The sequence below is a fragment of the Triturus cristatus genome, chromosome 9 (genome assembly GCF_964204655.1).
Source record: "Triturus cristatus chromosome 9, aTriCri1.1, whole genome shotgun sequence".
Classification (NCBI taxonomy): Eukaryota; Metazoa; Chordata; class Amphibia; order Caudata; family Salamandridae; genus Triturus; species Triturus cristatus.
The window spans coordinates 595,471,925-595,493,882 of record NC_140592.1 but is presented as its reverse complement, the minus strand read 5'-3'; the positions used below and the strand labels follow the sequence as shown (position 1 = coordinate 595,493,882).

General features: G+C 43.4%; 1 long non-coding RNA gene across 1 annotated transcript in view; it reads right to left on the bottom strand.

Moving 5' to 3' along the window:
* The window catches only part of LOC146798377 (uncharacterized), a 246,515-nt gene that overhangs the window by 101,642 nt on the left and 122,915 nt on the right, over positions 1–21,958 (bottom strand). The window lies entirely within an intron of this gene.

Here is a 21,958-nt window from a genome sequence, read left to right as displayed (position 1 = left end):
AACCTAATAGAATAATATGAAATAGTTTATCTACCATATAAACCCAAACTAAGGGACTGATTAGGATGGCGGGGAGACCACAACTGTGGTGATCTGCCCGCCATCATAATCAGGTTTCCTGTCCTCCAGATTTTGATGCAGGTGGTGTGCTGGCAGGCGGGAAGCACAACCGCCACCGGTCCGACACTAGCAATCATTCAGATTGTCTGTCGGACCGCTCCGCATCCCCAGGATGGTGGTGGTACCTACCAGGCACCGCCATAGGGAGAACAATGTACCTCCCTGCCAGCCTTTTCATTGTGGTTCACCCGCCATGAAAAGGCTGGTGGTAAGGGACATTGGGGACCCAGTGAGCCCCCTTCCACCCTCCCCCTAAACATGGGACCTGGGGGGCACCTATGGTGCCCCCTATTTGTCCTTGTACCATGTGACAGGCACTGCATGGTGCCTGTCATGTAGTGCAGGGATATGTAAAACAACCCTTTTTTACATTGTGTCGGGTGCTGCAGCTAGCGGCACCCGCTGCAATGTAAAACATGGGCAATGTGACCACCACGGTGGCTGTTGCATCCTAATTTGCCCTGTGGGACCGCCAGCAGCTTGTGGGGCAGTCCCCATCCCTGATAGGATGGTGGGCGAACGTAAGTCTGCCCACCATCCTAATCAGCCCCTAAATTATTATATGTTTTAATAAAAACATACCTACTCAAACGACAGCAAAATAAATATACCAAAAATTTGACAGATTAAAAACTTAGAAATTATAAAACCAATAAAGTAAAATTAATATACAGAACATTAACTGCTAAAATATTACATACAATTATATAAACATGAAACTATTGATCTATATAACATATCTAAGGCACCAAAAATAAAAATTCTTGTAAACAAAATTGCGGCGGGAGAATGCAAAAGGAATAAGAGTATCATAGACACTCGTAAAATATTCACTGCGCTCTGGAGAGCAGAGACCCATAATGCCCAGCAAGGACTTTATTTTTACGTTTTACATTTGCTGTGCTGCCCCAAGGAGGGGCAGGGGCACCACAAATGGTATATTTAAATGTTGTAGGAGGCTGCAAGTACCACAGCAGCCCCCCCAGAAACATCTAATAGAAAAGGTTACAGTAAGTCTCCTGGTGATTGAATACTTGACCCCTGGAGTGCTTGCTGTAGTTTCCAAACCACTCTGAGTTGGAGCTGTATGCTCTTGAGCTGGACTGTGGGGATCCCACTGAGGAGAATGGGGATTCCTTATGGTTGTTTCTATGGCCATATTTTGTGACATGACGAATATTACCATATGTATATTAACCCCTTCGACGCCCATGACGGAATGGTTCCACCATGCACGTCGGTTGGGCTGTGCTTATGACGGAACCATTCCGTCATGGCCCCGCCCGCGCTCAGAACCTTCAGCGTGGCGCGGAAATCCGTGCCGCGCTGAAGGGGTTGATAAGGGATATATTGGGTTATGTATATTGACAAAATATTTTGGTGACATTTTTCTATGGAGTCAATAAGTCTTCTTTTTTATATTTTTTATGTGCGTACCCCCGATAAAGCCAATAGGCCTCCCTTTTATATATTGACGATCTCACATTTGAAAAGCCAGTAGGTATGGGTTTTTTTTAAATGACACCCCATTAAAAGAAAATACAGAAATTTACTGGAAAAAAATAATAGTTAAGGTGATGTTAGAGCTAGCTATGGTAATAATATTTTAATGTATTTTAGGCATTCACTGAAAAACCAAAGGTTAAAATGACATTATATTTAGGTGAAAAGGTCAATTACAACATAACATTTTAAACATACAAAACACTCAAATTTACCAGTTATAGCAATGAAAGTAACTTGCACTAATGCCATGCACTGCTTATGACCTCACATCATTGCTAACATCACTGAAACACCATCATTAATGGTAACACTGTGCATGGCGAGGTCAAAAGTTATATTTAGGTCATTTAACTATAACAAGTGAATTTCAGTGTTTTCTGCATTTAAAATGTTTTTTTTCAGTGACTATATATATATATATATATATATGTATGTATGTGTGTGTGTGTGTGTGTGTGTGTGTATATATATATATTACCTACTGGCGGTCGCCAGTACGTAGTTATAGTTAGGACCTAATTACCATAGGAAAATGGCAACATTCTATTCCCAATAACTTTGGCGCCGTTTGACGAATCTTCGTGAAAGTTTCAAAACTAATTCTTTGTTGAGATCAGCTCCTATGTTAAAAGTTTGGGGGTGATTCATCAAGGGGAGGCCCAGAAAAAAGTGGGTCCCAAAACGTGTTTTCTCCCTGTTAATTTCCATAGGAAACTTTAGACAAGGCTACAGGTCGAATTGGTGAACGGAATTATCCCACATTTGGCAGGGAGAAGGGTCTTGGTCTAGAAAGCACGCTTTTGTTTATTTGGTGTAAATTTGTTCAGTAGTTTTTGAGAGGTATCGAAATTTACAGATATCGATATTTGGGAATTCTGCCATCTGATTCGCTGAGGCGTTACGAGCTTGTTGCTGATTGGCTGCGAGCGGTGCGAGCAGTTGCAACTAGGAAGTGTTGGCCGCCATTTTTGGATTCCGTTGAAGCGAGTATGGGGAAAAAAGGGGGAAAAGAGTGGGAAATAGGAGGTTAGGAGCACTGTAAACTCTGTGGGGTGTTTAGGGTGTGCTATAGAGGGGGTGCGAAGTGAAGTATTTACCCCTACCGGTGTGTAAGTGGTGGGCTACGGAAATTAATTGAGGTATTGGGTAGAGTCTGATGCGGGTAAGGTGAGCTGGTGCGGTACTTGGGGAATAAAGCGTGAGCCCAAATTGTGTGTCTTATGCTGTGAAGTCATGTGCTGTGGCCGCTGAACTACAGTTGTGGAAGTAGTGTCCGGATGTGTTTATAACTAGTAGGACGAACTACTGACCCGTACTGGTATGAAAGTCCTGGGGTACGGAATATATGTGAGGTATTGTCTAGAGTCTCATGTTGCTAAGCTGAGCTGCTGTCGGAGTTGGGGATTAACGCGCGAGCCCAAGCTGTGTGTCATATGCTGTGAAGTCATGTGCTCTGGCACTATGCCACATCTGTGCAAGTAGTGTCAGCATGTAGTTATAGGTACTTGGATAAACTTTTGTTTAGAACATTTTAGCTTGTGTATGGTGCTTAAGGTGGTGTTGTATAGGGAGTGCGAAGGTAAATCAGCATGGTATTTGTTGAGCGCAAACTACTCACCCCTATGAGTTAGTAGAACTGGGGATCAAAGCGAGAGGTCTGTGCTGCAAAGTGAGATGGTCTGGCCGCTGCGCCACAGCTGTGTGGAGAATACATTTTGGCGAGGGTGCGGGAGTTGGCGTTATATGGCCCTAAAATAGGGGGCCTAAGTTGTAAGTTATAGGGTGGCTCTAAAAAGAGCCCTTTTGTTCATTAGTTGGAGCTACATATAAGTGCGGATGCACAGCTTCAAGTTATTCAGGAAAACTTGGTTTCCCTGATCTGTGAAGTGTACTCCATCACTTCTGTATATATCCGCCATATCAAAACGTATGTTGTTGTTGTATATGGACCCCATTTTGTGGTCTCTGAGGTATGCAGAGACAGCTTTGTTGACTTTTTACCAAGATTTTTCAATCTGAGGACAAAATTGTTTGGACCATTTCCACTTCTGTCTTTGAGATATATCGGAATATACAAAGACAGTTTGAGGCAAAAGTAACATCAGTTGTCCAAAGGTGTCCTTCATAAGTATTTCTAAATCTACCCCAGTCAATGTGCCTAGGTTGTTTCCACCACAGTGCACAATCATGATGTCAGGGTGTTGGAGATGCAAACAGGTTTTAACCAAAGGCAACAATTGGCGCCACTTCAATCCTCTCTGTCCAAACCATTTAATGTCCACATTTTGTAAACCTAGGTCTAAGTCAATACGTCTCTGTTCTGCATACCTCTTACACCAGAAAACATAGCTCTGTCCTACGATACACACTAGCATTTTGAAGGTATGGCTGGAAGGTATGGAAAGATGTCTGTAGCTCATGCAGTTCCTTCATAGAATAAGAGATATGTTTAAAGATGGGGAATTCGTTTCTTTTCGCATACAAAATGGTATCTGATTGGGAGATGAAAAGCATTGTTTTTTAAAAGTAGAGTGCACATTTGTTTTGTGGAAAAGTATGTTTGTGATTGGTTAAGATAAAGCAGATTGCACGTACATATTATAGTACATATTATAGGATAACATTTGCTCAACTCAACCACACCTGCTACTTGCATTTGGAAGGCACTGTTCGAACTTAAAACAATTGTGAACTTTTAACCTGCACGTGCCGTTAAATGTTCGAGAAAATGTTGCAAAAAAATATCGTTAGGTTTAAAAATATTGATGAACTTTTAACCTCCACATGTTGTAGAATGTTCTAGAATGTTCTAGAAAGAGTGTTGATAGAATACGTTGCATTTCTGACTTCGATGTGCACTTGAATATTAAATAAACTATTTATATGGAAAAGTAGAAAGACAGTAATAGAGAGAATTTTCAAGAGCTAAAAGAATCAAGGAACTATTGTAATTTGTTTTGGATTACCTACTGGCGGTTGCCAGAAGGTAGTTATCACTGTTAACGGTCTGAAAGTGTGGTGTTGCTCAGAGTGGCATGGTGGTGAAATGATATGGTGCTACACTCAGGTATGAAACCGAGGGTCTTATCCGTGAGGTCATTGCTGTAAACTGATGTGGTCTGGTTTTTGTAGCATATGTGTGCAAGTAGTGTTAGTAGGCGTTTATACCATACAGGGAGTGGGAAGCAAACTACTGACCGCTACTGTGCGTTGATAGTATACCGGAAGCAGGAAGTGAAGTAGTTACGCCTACCAGTGTGAAGACTTGGGGATGAAACTGAGCTGATTGCTGTAAAGTGATGGGCTCTGGGTGGAGTAGGATAGTAGCCGCTGTAGAATAAGTGTGTAAGTAGTGTTAGTATACGTTTATAGTATATAGGGAGTGGGAAGCGAACTACCATTGAGGTACTGAAACACCTAGTCAGTTGTGCAAATAATTCAACACAGTCCAGTTTACTCACCCATACAGTTAAACACACTCAAGTTCACTTAAAAATACTAACACATTCTGACACTCATATACAATCACTAATACAAGCACACACTCATCCATACAGGCACTCCTTCAATCACACACTCTCACATATAGATAGTTATATACTCTTACACACATATACACTGCGTTTCACATATGTAGTTACTGACACATGTACAACTGAGATATACATTCAATCACTAACACACTCATACATACACTCACCCAACCATACAGTCCATCACAGTTGCACTCTTAAAACCATGCACCATAGAATCACCCACTCACACATCTATGCACAGTCACACACACCCTACCCACACAAACACTCAGGCACCCATACAGATACTCAGACAACCAATCAATAACCCATATAGACACTCATATAGCTATTCACAAAACAATGCAGCCACTTATACACCAACACACAGACACATACATACATTGACACAGTTTAGTCACTAGTCTGCAGTAAGATACATTTGATGACTCACTTATAGAGTCAGTTACGCACCTAGAAAATCACCCATTCACACACTTATACACCCACTCATTCTTCCATAGGCCTTTCACTATAAATATATAAAACATATTTAAACTTTTAAGAAAAACACACATTCACTGGATGATGTCATCAGTGATGTCATCAGTGATGTCATTTGAGATGTCATCAGTGATGTCATCAGTGATGTCACTGACCATGTCATGAGTGATGTAATATGTGACGTCATCAGCAGTGCATTGCGGGGCGCGAGTTATAGTTACCTGAACTAACTATAACAGGGGAATTTCTATGTTTTTTTAAATGCCAATTCCTAACTATAACGCCCCTGAAACCTTTGGTTTTTTCAGTGAATTTCAAAGGTTTTTAAATGCCAATTCCTAACTATAACGTGCATGAAACCTATGGTTTTTTCAGTGAATTTCTAAGGTTTTTTAAATGCCAATTCCTAACTATAACGCCCCTGAAACCTATGGTTTTTTCAGTGAATTTCAAAGGTTTTTAAAATGCTAATTCCTAACTATATCAGGCCTGAAACCTATGGTTTTTTCAGTGAATTTCAAAGGTTTTGTAAATGACAATTTTGAATGTATTAATTGTTAAACTGATTTTTTTGATACTGATTTACTACATTTTTTAAACTATTTATTTTTAGATATATTTTTTATTATTACATTATACATTACAATACAAAATATACTTTCTCAGAATGCATTACTTTAGTTTAAATACTTGGCAAATAGGCAACAGACTTTTAAGTAAAGTAGTTACAGTTGTTGCAATGGGCAACATAATTTCAAACACAAAGCAACATTGAGCTCAATGTGAATTTCTAGTTAAATGCAATTAGTCACTTTATGGATTACTTTTCTAACCACGGGACTGGACCCTAGATTCAGTCCTTGGACATCTCCTGTAAACAGTTGAGTAAAAGCGCTTTGGTTACAGTAGTGATTTTTAAGGAATATTATCATATTTTAAAAGTTGACACTTAGAAATTTTTTCACATAGAATCACCAATGTTATCCTATGGCAGAAAATTCACTTGGCAGGTAAGTAGTGTTATCGTTACTTTTTCATACTCAGTGATGGAATGTGTTTAAGTCATACAGACAATTTTTTAGGAATATTTTTAGTTTGTGAAAATAGACACTTAGAAACTTTTCTGGTGAAAACCACACAATGGATTCCTATGGAAGGAAATACAAGTTACTGGTAAGTACGCTTAGAATTTCTTTTCAGGGTCAGTGCTGGGCTAAAAGATGCAGCCCTGGGTTCTCTCCTGATAACAGGTGAGTAAATCGGAATTCGTAGTTCGGCTGATTTTAGAGGAATATTTGTACGTTTCAAAAATGGATACGTTGAAAATTTTCTGGTGAAAATCACACAATGGATTCCCATGGAAGGAAATACAAGTTACTGGTAAGTACGCTTAGAATTACTTTTCAGGGTCAGTGCTGGGCTAAAAGATGCAGCACTGCGTTCTCTCCTGATTACAGGTGAGTAAATCGGCATTCGTAGTTCGGCTGATTTTAGAGGAATATTTGTACAATGGTGAAGGAAGGGGGAGGGGCCTGAGGTGACCTGTGCAAACACGCCCTGCGGCGCGTTTTAAGTTGGGGAATTAATTCCTCTTCAATCCTGTGGTCCCCTGGGGGCCAACTACCCCACAAGGTACCTCCAGTATGCGCCAGGGAGCTGCATTGCACAGAGGTATTCAGAGGCCACGCCCCTTTTTACAACACTCTGCAACACAGCTCCGTGGCGCTTACTTGAGGTACCTGGTGGGCTAGTTGGTTCCCAGGGGACCACAGGATTGAAGAGGAATTAATTCCCGCAGGCCCAGGGGGTCACGGTGTTTCTACCCTGCCCCTTCTCGTATTTTGCGCCTTTTTTTGTGCTTTCTTGTGCCTCGGTTCTACCGAGGCACAAGATGGCTGCCAACACTTCCTGATTCAGAGTGTTGGCAGCCAATTAGCATTCAGTGCGCGATCGGGAGGTTGCGCGCTTGGTTCGGGGAGGGTGCGCTTACGGTGTGGCTAGGCTCTGCGGATCCTCCCCGCCCATATGTACTTTTAACTCTAATTTTCTCAGGAACTACTGAACGGTTTTACACCATTTAAGCAAAAGGCAGGAGTCTGAACTGAGGACTACCTCTTTGCCAGCCCAGCTGTTGGAGCACCGGCGAGGGGGCTGCCTTAATGATTTTAAGGGCATTTGTTCTGTGCTCACACCCTCTGCTATCATGTCTTCCCCAGAAGACCATTTTTACTCCTCCTACCAGGAAGTGGAGGAGGAATGGCCCTCCAACTTCTCCCTCCAGCAGTGGACCAAGCCCTCTCTCTGGCTATCTCTAGGGCGCTGGCTCCTCTTAGGGATCAGGTTGATAAGCTGGCGAAAAGCATCCCTGGGATGTTCAGTGACCCAGATCTGCTGGTGGCAGGTCCCAGTAGCTCCCATATGGGGAATAAAAGGGCCGTTAAGCATAACGCGGGGCACTTGGAAGGATTTGATAAATTACGGAAACCTTTCTCAAGAGTGCGCGAACGCTAAAACATGCACCCTGCCGGAAGGAGGAGGAGCCCGGAGAAAATTGCGATGCCGTCATCACTATTGTAGACCCCGGTGGCGGGTTTCCCTTAGAGGGAGAGGGAGAGGGTGTATCGGAGGACGATTTCTCCTCCGATGAGGATAAGGATTCGGGGTGTCCCTGGCATCCAGAGTCCCACTCCTCTCAGTCCCCGGTTGACGCCAAAGTGGCAGAGTATGTGGTGGGGAAAATCTATCAACCCCTTGAAAGGGAGGTCAGGAATAGGATGAGGGGAGTATGCCTCAGGCCCTCACTGAAGGGGAAGGTGGCACACACGCCTGAAATTGATGAGAAACTATGTACCTTTTTCTCCAAGTATATGAGGGATCCCAAGAAAGGAATTGACTGATAGTGGTAGAACCGTTGACCCAAGTTATTCAATTGGTGGAGCGTTCAAAAGAGTCAGGGTCCCCTTTGTCCACGGATATTGTGGCTGGTTGGGCGCACTACCCAAAACAATAAAAAACACTACCCCCACCACTACCCAAACACCAATGCACTATCCTAAACCCTAAAACACAACCCCCAGCATGACAACCTACACTACCCAAACATAACTGCACTACCCTAAACCCTAAAACACTACCCCCAGCACGACTTCCTACACTACCCAAACACCACTGCTCTACCCTAAACCCTAAATCTACCCCCAGCACAACCCCTACACTACACAAACACCACTGCACTACCCTAAACTCTAAAACACTACCCCCAGCACGAACCCTTTCACTACACAAACACCAGTGCACTGCCTTACCCCTAAAACACTACCCGCAACATGACCCCCTACACAACACAAACACCACTGCACTACCCTAAACCCTAACTCTACCCCCAGCATGACTCCCTACACTACACAAACAGCACTGCACTGCCCTAAACCCCAAAACACTACCCCCCAGCATGACCCCCTTCACTACCTAAACACAACTGCACTACCATAAACCCTAAAACATGACCCCAGCATGACCCCCTTCACTACCCAAACACAACTGCACTACCCTAAACCCAAAAACTCTACCCCCAGCATGACCCCCTACACTACCCAAACACCACTGCACAACCCTAAACCCTAAAACACTACCCCCAGCACAACTCCCTACACTACCCAAACACCACTGCACTACACTAAACCCTAAATATACCCCCAGCATGACCTCCCACACTACACAAACACCACTGCACTACCCTAAACCCTAAAACATTACCCCCAGCATGACCCCCTACACTACACAAACATGACTGCACTACCCTAAACCCTAAAACACTACCCACAGCATGACCCCCTACACTACTCAAACCACTGCACTACCCTAAACCCTAAAACACTTTACAAACACCACTGTACTACTCTAAACCCTAAAACACTACCCCCAGCATGACCCTCTCACAACACAAACCCCACTGCACTACCCTAAACCCTAAATCTACCCCAGCACGACCCCCTACACTACCCAAACACCACTGCCATACCCTAAACCCTAAAACACTACCCCAGCACTACGCCCTACACTACCCAAACACCACTGCACTACCATAAACCCTAAAACACTACCCCCAGCACAACCCCCTACACTACCCAAACACCACTGCACTACCCTAAACCCTAAATCTACCCCCAGCATGACCCCTACACTACCCAAACACAACTGCACTACACTAAACCCTAAAACACTACCCCCAGCACGACCCCCTACACTACCCAAACACCACTGCACTACACTAAACCCTAAATATACCCCCAGCATGACCTCCCACACTACACAAACACCACTGCACTACCCTAAACCCTAAAACACTATCCCCAGCACTACCCCCTACACTACATAAACCCCACTGCACTACCCTAAACTCTAAAACACTACACCAGCACTAAGCCCTACACTACCCAAACACCACTGCACTACCATAAACCCTAAATCTACCCCCCGCATGACCCCCTACACTACCCAAACACAACTGCACTTCCCTAAACCTTAAAACACTACCCCCAGCACGACCCCCTACACTACCCAAATACCACTGCACTACCCTAAACCCTAAAACACTACCCCAGCATGACCCCCTACATTACCCAAACACCACTGCTCTACCCTAAACCCTGAAAAAGAAACCCCCACCCCATGTCCAATCCTCCTTACCTCTCACTCCTCGTGGTTCCTCTCTCCTTGTGGTTCCTGCTTCACGTCGTCTCTGAGGGGCGGTGCATGTCGTTGTGAGGAAACGGAACAGCCTGTTACCTTACAATGACGTGGATCGTCTACATGTTTTTTAGAGCGCATGGTCATTTACCATACATACCTTTACAACAAAATTTGTTGTAAATGCATGCGTGGTAAATGAACATGCGTTCTAAAAAAATGCGAAGTATTGACTTCACGATGTACAACGCATGCGTGGTAATGCATGCGTTGTAATGGTATCGCGAAGTAAAAAAGTCGTTTACCGTTCGAAGCTGGCCCCTTTTCTTCAGTGAGACGTTTATTTGAATAATTAGGAGGAAGTAATGTGTTTTTTTTAACTGAAAAGTACATTCCCGGCTGTTGTATTGTGCAAGTGTCCGCGTGGTATGGTTTCACTTCCGGTGAGAGAGTGGAAGAGTCTGTTTGTATCTAAAGGAGTTCTGTTGTTGGACGGGGCCGGCGCAACACGTCATCAGGAAACATAGCTAATGGAAAGCGTCCTCCCTGAAGTGTGGAGCAGTGCCATGAGAGGTCAACAAGTGTGCGTCCCACCGCAGTATGACCGTACCGCGTGACCCATGTGTCGCCTCCAGGGTACGGGAGGCAGAAGCGGCATCGCAGGTCCTCTTGAAGACCATTGTAGCACTAATTCTACATTTTGGTACTAGGGCATTTTAACTTTGTTTTTCCTGCCAGATAAAAACAGAAGATCCTGTGTTATTCAGTGCCCTCATTACCTTTTTTGTGGGTTGTGGTGCTTGTCACTTTGCTGCCCCGCCGGTGCACACAACTGGGCACCCCACCTCGTGTGCCATCTGCAGGGCCTCTGCCCTCGGATCACTGGTTTCGGGAGTGGCAACATAAACAGTTGCTCCCAAAGGACTAGCCTGAACACTTAGGTGAATATTCCCTGCATCAGCGACCGCCAGTAGGTAATATGTATATATATATATATATATGTGTGATAAAGGCCATCTTGTGGCCGAAACGCGTAATGGCGTGTTGTGTGGGTGCTGACATCTATTAAATCCTGTGAAGCACGAGCTGGTGTCCGTGTGCTTTCTTCCTCGCCGTTAGGAAGTGGGAGACAGCGTTTGGATTCTATACATATATATAAATTCAGTGAAAAAACCATAGGTTTCACACATGTTATAGTTAGCTGGACATTTTACTCGTAAAAAACCAATGAAATTGCCCCGTTATAGTTAGTTCAGCTAACTATAACTCGCGCGCCCGCAATGCACTGCTGATGACGTCACATATTACATCACTCATGACATGGTCAGTGACATCACTCATGACATCACTGATGACATCTCAAATTACATCACTGATGACATCACTGATGACATCATCCAGTGAATGTGTGTTTTTCTGAAAATTAAATATGTTTTATATATGTATATCTCAAGGTCGATGGAAGAATAAATGGGTATATAAGTGTCTAAATGGATGATTTGTTTTTGAAAAATTGATTGTGTAACTGACTGATTAAGTGTATCTCTCACTTTGTGTATAAGTGGCTGCATGGGTTGGTGAGTAGCTACATGGGTGTCTATATAGGTTATTAGTTGTTTTTTTGAGTATCAGTCTGAGTGTCTGTATGGTACGGTGGGGGGTATTACGTAGTGCATAGATGCATGAATGAGTGACTCACTGTTTGTATGTGTTGAAGACAGCATGTGTGCAGGACTGTATGGGTGGATGAGTGTGTGTATGGGTGTGTTAGTGAGTGAATGACTGTCTCAATAGTGTCTTCAGGAGTAACTACATATGTTTTAAACTAGTATATGTGACTATTGGTGTATATATGTGAGTATATGTGAGAGGGAGAGATTGAAAGAGTTCCTGTATGAATAAGTATGTGTTTCTATAAGTGATTGTTTAAAAGACTAAGTATGTGTAAGTTTCCGTAGAAGTAAGTATGGTGGTGTGTGTGTTACTGTATATGCAAGTAAATGTATGTTTTATTCTTTATTAGCATGAGTGACTATGTGTGTGAGTAACTCTATGGATGAGTGGCATTGTGTAACAGGATGTATAGATGTATGAGTACATATGATGAGTGAGTACATGTATGAGTGACTGTATAGGACTGTTGGTGAATGAGTGGATGTGTATGTGGATCTTAGAATTACTGAAGAGGTTGTTGTAACTGGTATTGGTATGTCCATTGTTTTGAAATTTTTAGTCTCTATTTTTGAATGTGTGTATCAAAGCTTATATTAAGGTGAGAGGAGGTCTGCCACTCTATCACAAGGATGATGTCATCAGTGATGTCATCAGTGATGACATTTGAGATGTCATCAGTGATGTCATGAGTGATGTCACTGACCATGTCATGAGTGATGTAATATGTGACGTCATCAGCAGTGCATTGCGGGCGCGCGAGTTATAGTTAGCTGAACTAACTATAACGGGGCAATTTCATTGGTTTTTTACGAGTAAAATGTCCAGCTAACTATAACATGTGTGAAACCTATGGTTTTTTCACTGAATTTCTAAGGTTTTTTAAATGCTAATTCCTAACTATAACGTGTGTGAAACCTATGGTTTTTTCAGTGAATTTCTAAGGTTTTTTAAATGCTAATTCCTAACTATAACGTGTGTGAAACCCATGGTTTTTTCAGTGAATTTGCAAGGTTTTTTAAATGCTAATTCCTAACTATAACGTGTGTGAAACCCATGGTTTTTTCAGTGAATTTGCAAGGTTTTTTAAATGCTATTTTTTTTTTTATTCTTCATTTTTTTCAAACATATTTTTAATTTAATTTTCTTATCTTTTATAAAGACTATGCTTAAATTTTTAAAATCCTTAAATATTTTTTTTATATATATTTTTTAAAATAAACATGTAAAATTTATTTCCAGATTTTTTTTTTTTTTTTTTTTTTTTTTATAGTACGCGTACCGTAAGCTCACGGTAAGCGTACGGTTTACGCAACGTCCGTAATCTATCTACGCTGCTTGCGTATAGTTACGTACTTTGCGTAGCCGCGCGTACTGCGCGTGGGACGCGTGCGCGCTTACGCAACACGCGCACGTTACGCGGAAGTGCCGGGGAGTGACTGTTATGCGCATGCGCGCAAGCGAGTGTCTTTTTTACGCGCACGCGTACTTTTTGCCGTAAGCGTACCGTAAGCGTACGGTAGGTCATGTGATCTTGAAACACAACTTTTGATTGGTTGAAACTACTTTCAGTTCTAGAACTCTCCTACACCACACCCATTCCCCTCATTTCTGCTTGTGATCCCTTGGAAGAAGGAGCTGGTTTGTCTTTGGGATACGATGGCAGAACAGCAGAGCCCTTCTGAGAGTGAGGCTAGCACCAGCAGCACTGTCTTGAGGCAGAGAGCGAGGAAAGTAAAGCCTTCTTATGTTTGGGATTATTTTACTTTTCCAGAAGGCCAGCAAAAGGTGAATGCACCCTTAGTTACTTGCAGGCTGTGTCAGCGTGTACTTTCTAGAGGTAATCCTGACAGGAAGTATTCCTTTGGGAATCATACCATGATCAGACACCTCAAGGATGTACACAAAAGGACACATGGTCATCTTTTTGGAGGTAACTCTTCAGAAAGACGAGCCAGTACATCCACAGCAGCTCAGCCTGGACCATCATCTGCAGGGCTGACTCCTTCCTCTGCAGGTCAGGTGAGCCCTTCATCTGTGGGGGGAGAATCTCCTTTTGCTGGCCCTCTGGAAATGAACCCTCGGTTTGCGAGGGTTGAAGTACGGTGCGCCACTTGTCATGATCTAATTACTTATAGGGAGACCAGTATTTCCCTAGTGAACAATAAAATAGATCAGCACACTTGTCGTACCGTCTAATATTCCCAATCTTTCTTTCCTCTGTCCCTGCATGAACACAACGGCTCTTTTAAGAGCCAACCTTATCTTTCATCTTTTTTTTACATATGTTTTTAAAAACTTTTTTTTATTTTTTTTTTTACCGTACGCGTACGGTAAGCGTACCTTTTTTTTATTTTTTTAAAAAAAAACACTAAAAATCATTTATCACATTACATTGACTTACCATACTCACTCAAAAAAATATTTATTCATTTGTTTTTTTTAAAAATAGTTTTTAAAATGGTTGTAGTTTTCGAAAATTTTCTATATCGATCTGAAAAAAAAGAAAAAAGTATTAATATTTTTATAACAATTTATAATACAGTACACATATTTACATTTTTTTCCCAAAAATATTTTTGCCTCTTTTAACAATTGGAAATCACTTTTACAGACTGACACATTATGAAACCACTATTTTTGATTTATTTAATTGCACGTGTCCAAGCTGTTTTTTTTTCAGACCACCACCATGTGCATTCTCTGTGACTGCCTACACTCCACCAAGGGCAACCAGCCTTAGTGATGCTGAATGTATTTGCATTACAGACTTAAACCTGAAAACCCCACTGGCTTGTAAATACTGTGCATGACTATACACGGCAAGGACATGGGTGTGTGCTAAGCCTCTGCTTATTCCCCCAAAAATTCGCTCCCCCTTTCCATCTAATGCAACTGTGAAATCACCAGAGCAAGACGCAATAAATCTCTGCCTATAATTCTTCTATGCACACAGAGTCATGTTTTCACATTAGTCCCAAAACGAAATTTCTTTGCCAATTTGAAAGCACACTTACTGCTCTTTTTTTTTTCAGGGGCAAGTGTAAATCACTTTTACACACTGACACATTATGAAACCACCATGTGTAACTACAACAAAAACAATTCCCATTTCTATTATTCATTTCTTAAGTTACCACATACATACCCTCTCAAACTGTAAACTCACCTTTAAAATTAGTTAGTTGTGAAAGAAATGTGACACTCAAACAGCAGATTATCAGAGCCAGGATCTCTGTTGTGTTCACCTCTCTCCTCTCAGCAGAACCAGATAATGGCAAACTTTCCCTCTATTTTTCCACACATATACATGTAAGTTTCAAATCTCAGTGCTTCCCCCTTTTTTTCACATGTAATCCCACATTTCTATTGGTTGAAAACGAACCCTTTTCCAAAAGTACCCTTCCCCCAACTTGACTTCTGCCTAGTACCCTTCCCCCAACTTGACTTCTGCCTGCTACCATAGCAACAGCTCATGGAACACTGCTGTGTGCAGTTAGGTCAGAAGTTCGACACACAATGTTTCAATTCCACAGAGCAAGAGTGCTTGACTTTTCAAACCTAACAGCAAATCCATAGTACTGTTCTTTGGTTACACATTTTTTTGTACCAATACAAAACATGCTTCTATTAATTTTCACATACAGCCTAGTTTTTATTCTGGAATGGTATGAAACAGCCAATCAGTTCTTTTTGTTTTAAAAAAATATGTATGCCTCCATTTCCAAACTGTCTTTCTTTTCATATTGCCATTCTACTGAAAGACACCTCCTGAGTGCATCCAGTTCTCCTTTGAAGATGTTCACAGTGTGGATTGTAGGGCACAGCTATGTCTTCTGGAGTGAAAAGTTTGCAGAGAAAACAGATATGGTGAGAGACCTTGCTTTGCCAAATGTAGACATTAAATGGATTGGTCAGAGAGGGTTAAAGTGGCACCAATTGATGCCATTGGTGAAATCCTTCATTCAAATCCAACACCCTGACCTCATAATAGTGCACTGTGGTGGCAATGACCTAGGCACTTTGACTGGGGTAGGTCTGGAAATGCTTATGAAGGACACCTTTGCACAACTGTTTACACTTTTCCCTAAAACTGCCTTTGTGTTTTCCAACATATGCCAAAGGCAAAAATGGAACTGGTCCAATCATTTCTGTCCACAGATTGACAAAGCAAGAAAGCACGTCAACAAATCTGTTTCTGCTTTCCTCCGTGACTATGGTATGGGTGCCATTTACCACAACAACTTGCGTTATGACATGCAAGACATTTATAGAGGAGATGGTGTGCACTTCAATGATGAAGGGAACAGAGTCTTCCTCTTGAACCTTAGACTCTGCATCGGTACTTACTTGTAGGTACCACTAAAAAAAATGACTTCATAAACACAACAGCTCTTTTTAGAGCTCCCTAATTTCTAAACTCTTAAATCTGATTTTCACTTATTTATTATTTTTTTTTTTTTACCGTACGCTTACCGTAAGCGTACCCCGTGATTTTTTTTAAAATCAATAAATGTTTTTTTTGTACTTTTCTGTCCTTCTTTGACCCCCTTACAATTGTTAGGGGGTCTGTAACTCTCCTCATTGCCCCCTTTCCTTGTTTTCACTCTTTTTTTTCAGAGTGAAATACACAAAATGGCGGCCGCCGCTTCCTGGTTTCAGCCGATTCAAATGTTTACTAAGATCTAAGAGCCAATCAGAATCGCGCTCGCGCACGCCACCGTACGCTTACGGTAAGCGTACCGTAAGCGTACCGTAAGCTGGCTCAGATATATATATTGATTTAAAGGCTATTTTCTCAGAATCTACTGAACAGATTTACACCAAACCTACAAAAGGCACTTCCTTGACCTAGGGACTACCTCTCTGCCAAATTTCGAGTAATTCTGTTCAGCCGTTCGGGCTGTAGCTCGTTCTAAAGGTCCTATGGAAAAATGCATGGGAAAAACGCGTTTTGGGACCCCCCTTTTATCTCAGCCCCCGCTTGACGGATCCCCCCGAAACTTTCAGGGTAGGAGCGGAGCGTAGCGCCCCACCGATTTTGAGAAATTCGCGAGGATTCGTCGACCGGCGCCAAAGTTATTCAAAATAGAATGTTGAGGTTTTCCTATGGAAACGTGGTCCTAACTATAACTACCTACTGGCGACCGCCAGTAGGTAATATATATATATATATATATATATATATATATATATATATATATATATATATATATAATCTACTGGCGGTCGATAGTAGATAGTTATAGTTAGGACCGTGATTCCATAGGAAATCTGAAAATTCTATTTTGAATAACTTTGGCACCGGTTGACGAATCCTCGCAAAATTTTAAAAACTAATGGGGCGCTCCGCTCAGCCCCTACCCTGAAAGTCTCGGGGTGATTCATCAAGCGGGGGCCGAGAAAAAAGGGGGGTCCCAAAACGCGTTTTCCCCATGCATTTTCCCATAGGACCTTTAGTCGAAGGTACAGCCCGAACGGCTGAACCGAATTACTTGAAATTTGGCAGAGAGGTAGTCCTCAGGTCAGGCATGGGCCTTTTGCATGTATGGAGTCAATCTGTTTAGTATTTCCTGAGAAAATTGCAGTTAAAGCACATAAATATCTACAGCCACGCACCGTGCGCTCACCGTGCGCGCACCCTAACGTGTGTGAGCGTAATTTTGATTGGTGGTTACATGTCAGTCAATGTTCGAATCGGTCGAAATCAGGAAGTGTCGGCCGCAATTTTGTTTGTTGTGGGTGCGAGAGTGAAAAAGAGAGGTGGCGAATGTGAAAAGGGGGCAGGGTAGAGAGTTCCTGACCCCCTAGCCTGTGTCAGGGGGTCCCTAAAGGACCCCGAAGGGTGAAAAAACATTTTATTTTTTTTAAATCGCGGGGTGCGTGCACGGTGCGCGCACATTGAAAAACCTTAAAAAAATAAAATAAAATAACTTAGCATTTAAAAAAAACATACAAATTCACTTAAAAAACCATAGGTTTCACACACGTTATAGTTAGGAATTAGCATTTAAAAAACCTTGAAGGGGAGGAGCCAAGATGGCGACCGGGACGGCAGCGTAGACTCCCGGCTCCGTGAACCTCCGCATCCCGCACGGATATCCTGCAAGAGATCCTCAGTTTGCGCTATGCGATCGTGTTTGTGAATGAGAGTGGCAACCGATCGTGTGATTAAGAGGTTTCTGGCTGCGGTACCGCCGGAGAAATGTGCATTTGAACTTTGCGGCCCGTGCAGCCCTGGAGCCGGGACCTCGAGTGGACGCCTTGGCCGGGTGGCAGTTCAACAACAGCGGCCTGTGGTGACTGGGTGGAGTCGGTCCACCGGAGCGGTGCTAACCTCGGCCTGCATTTCGCCGTGGTCGCTCCCACTGCTAAGCGTAGCGGACCGAGGGCATGCCCGGGGGTGCAATTCTCAGATTCTCCGGTGATTGCCCCTGCCTTTGATGGTGAGCGGCCCGGACGCCGCCCGTAGCTCGCCCTGATCCTTGCGGGCTGCTCCCGGATTTTCGCGGGAGCTGGTCCGTGGTGGGGACGACTGTTGCCCGTGACCACGCAACGGATAAATTTTTGCCTGCCCCCGGAACCCTGTCTCCAGCGACGTGGACCTCGAGGCGCTTGTCCCTGGGTCCCGGCCCCAATACGGGTCGGTCCTCCCCGGCGGCCATCTTGTTGCGATGCAGCCTACCATCCTGTCCACTGGGTCGCAGCAGGATTGGGAGTGTGGGACTTTTGGGAGTGTGGCGGAGCGCTCGCGGAGAGCTGTGCTGGGGTACGGCGACCTCCTAGAGGCCCTTGGTGCCCTTCATTTCTCCTTGGTTCGTGGCGTCGGGGTCTTGGGGAGTAAGCTCGATGGTGTGGGATCAGCGTTGGGACAGTGGCGGCCTGCCTGTCCTCAGGTACACAGGGACTTCCCACACTGCACACAGGAGGACAATGTCGCGGCCACCCCTGCGATTAGTGCACAGCTGGACACTCCGGACAGTATGCTACCGTGTGATCGGCTGGCTGAGGGTTTGATCTGTTCCGGAGGTATTGGACCTGAGTGGGAGGTGGTGGCCTTGTCCCGTGCACGGCCTCCGGTGACCCCGGGACAATTCCAGCAACATTTGTCTACTTTGGCTGATTCCGCCTTCCTGGACCTTGTGTGCAGTGCAGATCCTGGGGCAGCACTGGGAAAGACGTCCCTCCATGATGCGGACTGTGTTGGTACTCAGAGACTTCCACCCCACCTGTGTGCGTCGCTTCCCGGTCGTTTTTGGACACTCCTTTACCTTGGAACATCGGACATGGCGCTGGGTCGAGGGGTAGGCATGGGCAGAATTGCAAAGAGTGGTCAAGGATAAGGCTGATCCTTCGGGGGTGGTCATCTAGTAGACAGGCGGACTCAGGGGTTGCGTACCCTCATGACATAGCTATTAGCATATTAGGTGCATATATGCTCCCCATCTTTCTTTGATACGGTCGATTTTGTGCTGCTTATTGTTTGCTGTGGGGAGACCTCACCGTGCGGGAGGGAGAAGCCGGGGGTATGTTTTGAAGGCCCTCCTCCAGTTTATTATACTTTCTCTACCCCCCCGTCTGGTGGGGTTCTTTTCTTACTCCTTTTTCCCTGTTTCTTCTATATTTCGGGTCTAGTTCCAGGGCGACAGGCACACTGCTGGGGGGGGGGGGGGCCGTACTCATTTGCAGAGGTGCAGGGTGGGGGGTTGGGGGAGGGGATTCTTTAGTCTTTCATCTCTTTTTCCATGGCCTCCTTTTTCTTCTCCGCTTCTTTTTGTTTTTTCTTTTCTGGGATCAGCGTGGTACACCTCCTTTGTTGTGAATCGTTGCCTTTTCATGTGTGCCACAGTTTCCGGGGGTTTCTCTGGGCGTTAGGGCGGGGGCCTGCAGGCGCAACTGTTTATGATATTCTTCCCCATCCTGAATTTCCTGTGTCTGCGCCATTGATCCAATAGATTGCTGTTTATTGCTTACGTCTACTATTCTGCCTGCCTCTTATCGCTGTTGGGAAATTGTTTGGCACCTGATCCTACTGTCTTGTTCCATTATAAAATGAAAAACCCTTTTTCTCCTGGTGTCCTACCTGTGCTGCTCACTGGCCGGACTATACTAGCATGAAGATTCTGCTCTCCGAGGTGCCGCCTGTGCTCACATTTGATCTTTATTGTTCTGATTGCTTAGCGGCCGGCCCCGGGGGGTTGTAGGCCCATACTTGTTATTGATTGAAATGTCAATAAAGGTTTTTCAAAAAAAAAAAAAAAACCTTGAAAATACACTTAAAAAACCATAGGTTTCACAAATGTTATAGTTAGGTGGACATTTCACTCGTAAAAAACCATTGAAATTCCCCCGTTATAGTTAGTTCACATAACTATAACTCGCGCGACCGCCACTCTATCACAAGGATGATGTCATCAGTGATGTCATGAGTGATGCCACTGACCATGTCATGAGTGATGTAATATGTGACGTCATGAGCAGTGGATTGCGGGCGTGCGAGTTATAGTTATCTGAACTAACTATAACGGGGGAATTTCATTGGTTTTTTACGAGTGAAATGTCCACCTAACTATAACATGTGTGAAACCTATGGTTTGTTAAGTGAATATATATATATACATATTACCTACTGGCGGTCGCCAATAGGTATTTATAGTTAGGACCTATTTTCCATAGGAAATCCCCAACATTCTATTCCCAATAAGTCTGGCGCCGGTTGATGAATCTTCGCAAAATTTTCCAAACTTTTGGCCAGCTCCGGTCCGCTCCTATCCTGAAAGTTTTGTGGTGATTCGTCAAGCGGGGGCTGAGAAAAAAGGGGGGTCCCAAAACGCTTTTTCCCATGTAATTTCCCATAGGACCTGTTGACGCAGCTACAGCCCGAACTGCTGAACGGAATTACACCAAATTTGGCAGAAAGGTAGACCTTGGTTCAGAGTTGTGCCTTTTGCTTAAATGGTGTAAATCCGTTCAGTAGTTCCTGAGAAAATCAAAAGTAAAATCACATATATATCTGGGCGGAGCCTAACCACACATCTCATTGTGAGATCTGATTGGCTGTCAGCACTTCATCCAAGAAGTATTGGCAGCCATCTTGGGACCAATATACATGATAGCACTTCATTAAAAAGCATTGCAGTTAATAAAAGGTTTTAAGACTTTAGTTACATTATAAATCATTTGTTGATGGTACTATACTCATTTTAGGAATTGTGGTATGTTCTAAGGTGATTTTACCATGTGAAAAAGCCTTCTGCTGGGATATCATGAATCATGTTTGAGAGAAAACTATTTTCACATGCTTTTCCCACAGAGGTTTGGAAGGTGATCTATAAGCTAAACTGAGAGCATATTTTCTGTAAATTCACATTATCTTTCTTAGTCATGTGAGAATGAAGTCTGACATTCTCATTAAAACATGTACATCCAACAAGGGCAGAGACTGTCAGTTGATTCCTTTGTGTTCTACTGCACCTTCCCAGAGTGTTCCAAAGAACAACTAGAGCGCTAACACTCCTACTTATGATAAACGTATGGCACACCTGAAGCCATCTTGATTGGAATAAAGTGGTAACTCTTAAAACATTTAATTTAAAAAGGAACAAAATGAGGGGGTTCATTTTGTCATAGAATGTATGATTAGTGCTGCTGAAAGAAAAATGAGGGCACATTTTGAGAGACTTCTCAAATCTTCTTCTATTTAATTAAAGAATTCTGACATGCAGACTGAAACATGCACTTTCAATACCAGCAGCAGACTTCCCTGGTGAGCAGTAGCTTTACTTCAGTGATCTAATGAGCAACTAGAGTGCTAACATTCTGAATTTATGGCAAATGTGTGACACATCTGAATGCCTTCCTCATTGAATCAAAGTAAAAAACTGACAGTATGCCTACTGAGGAGACTATAGTAAATGAGGAAATTAGGAAACTTCATAACAAGTCTCCCAAGA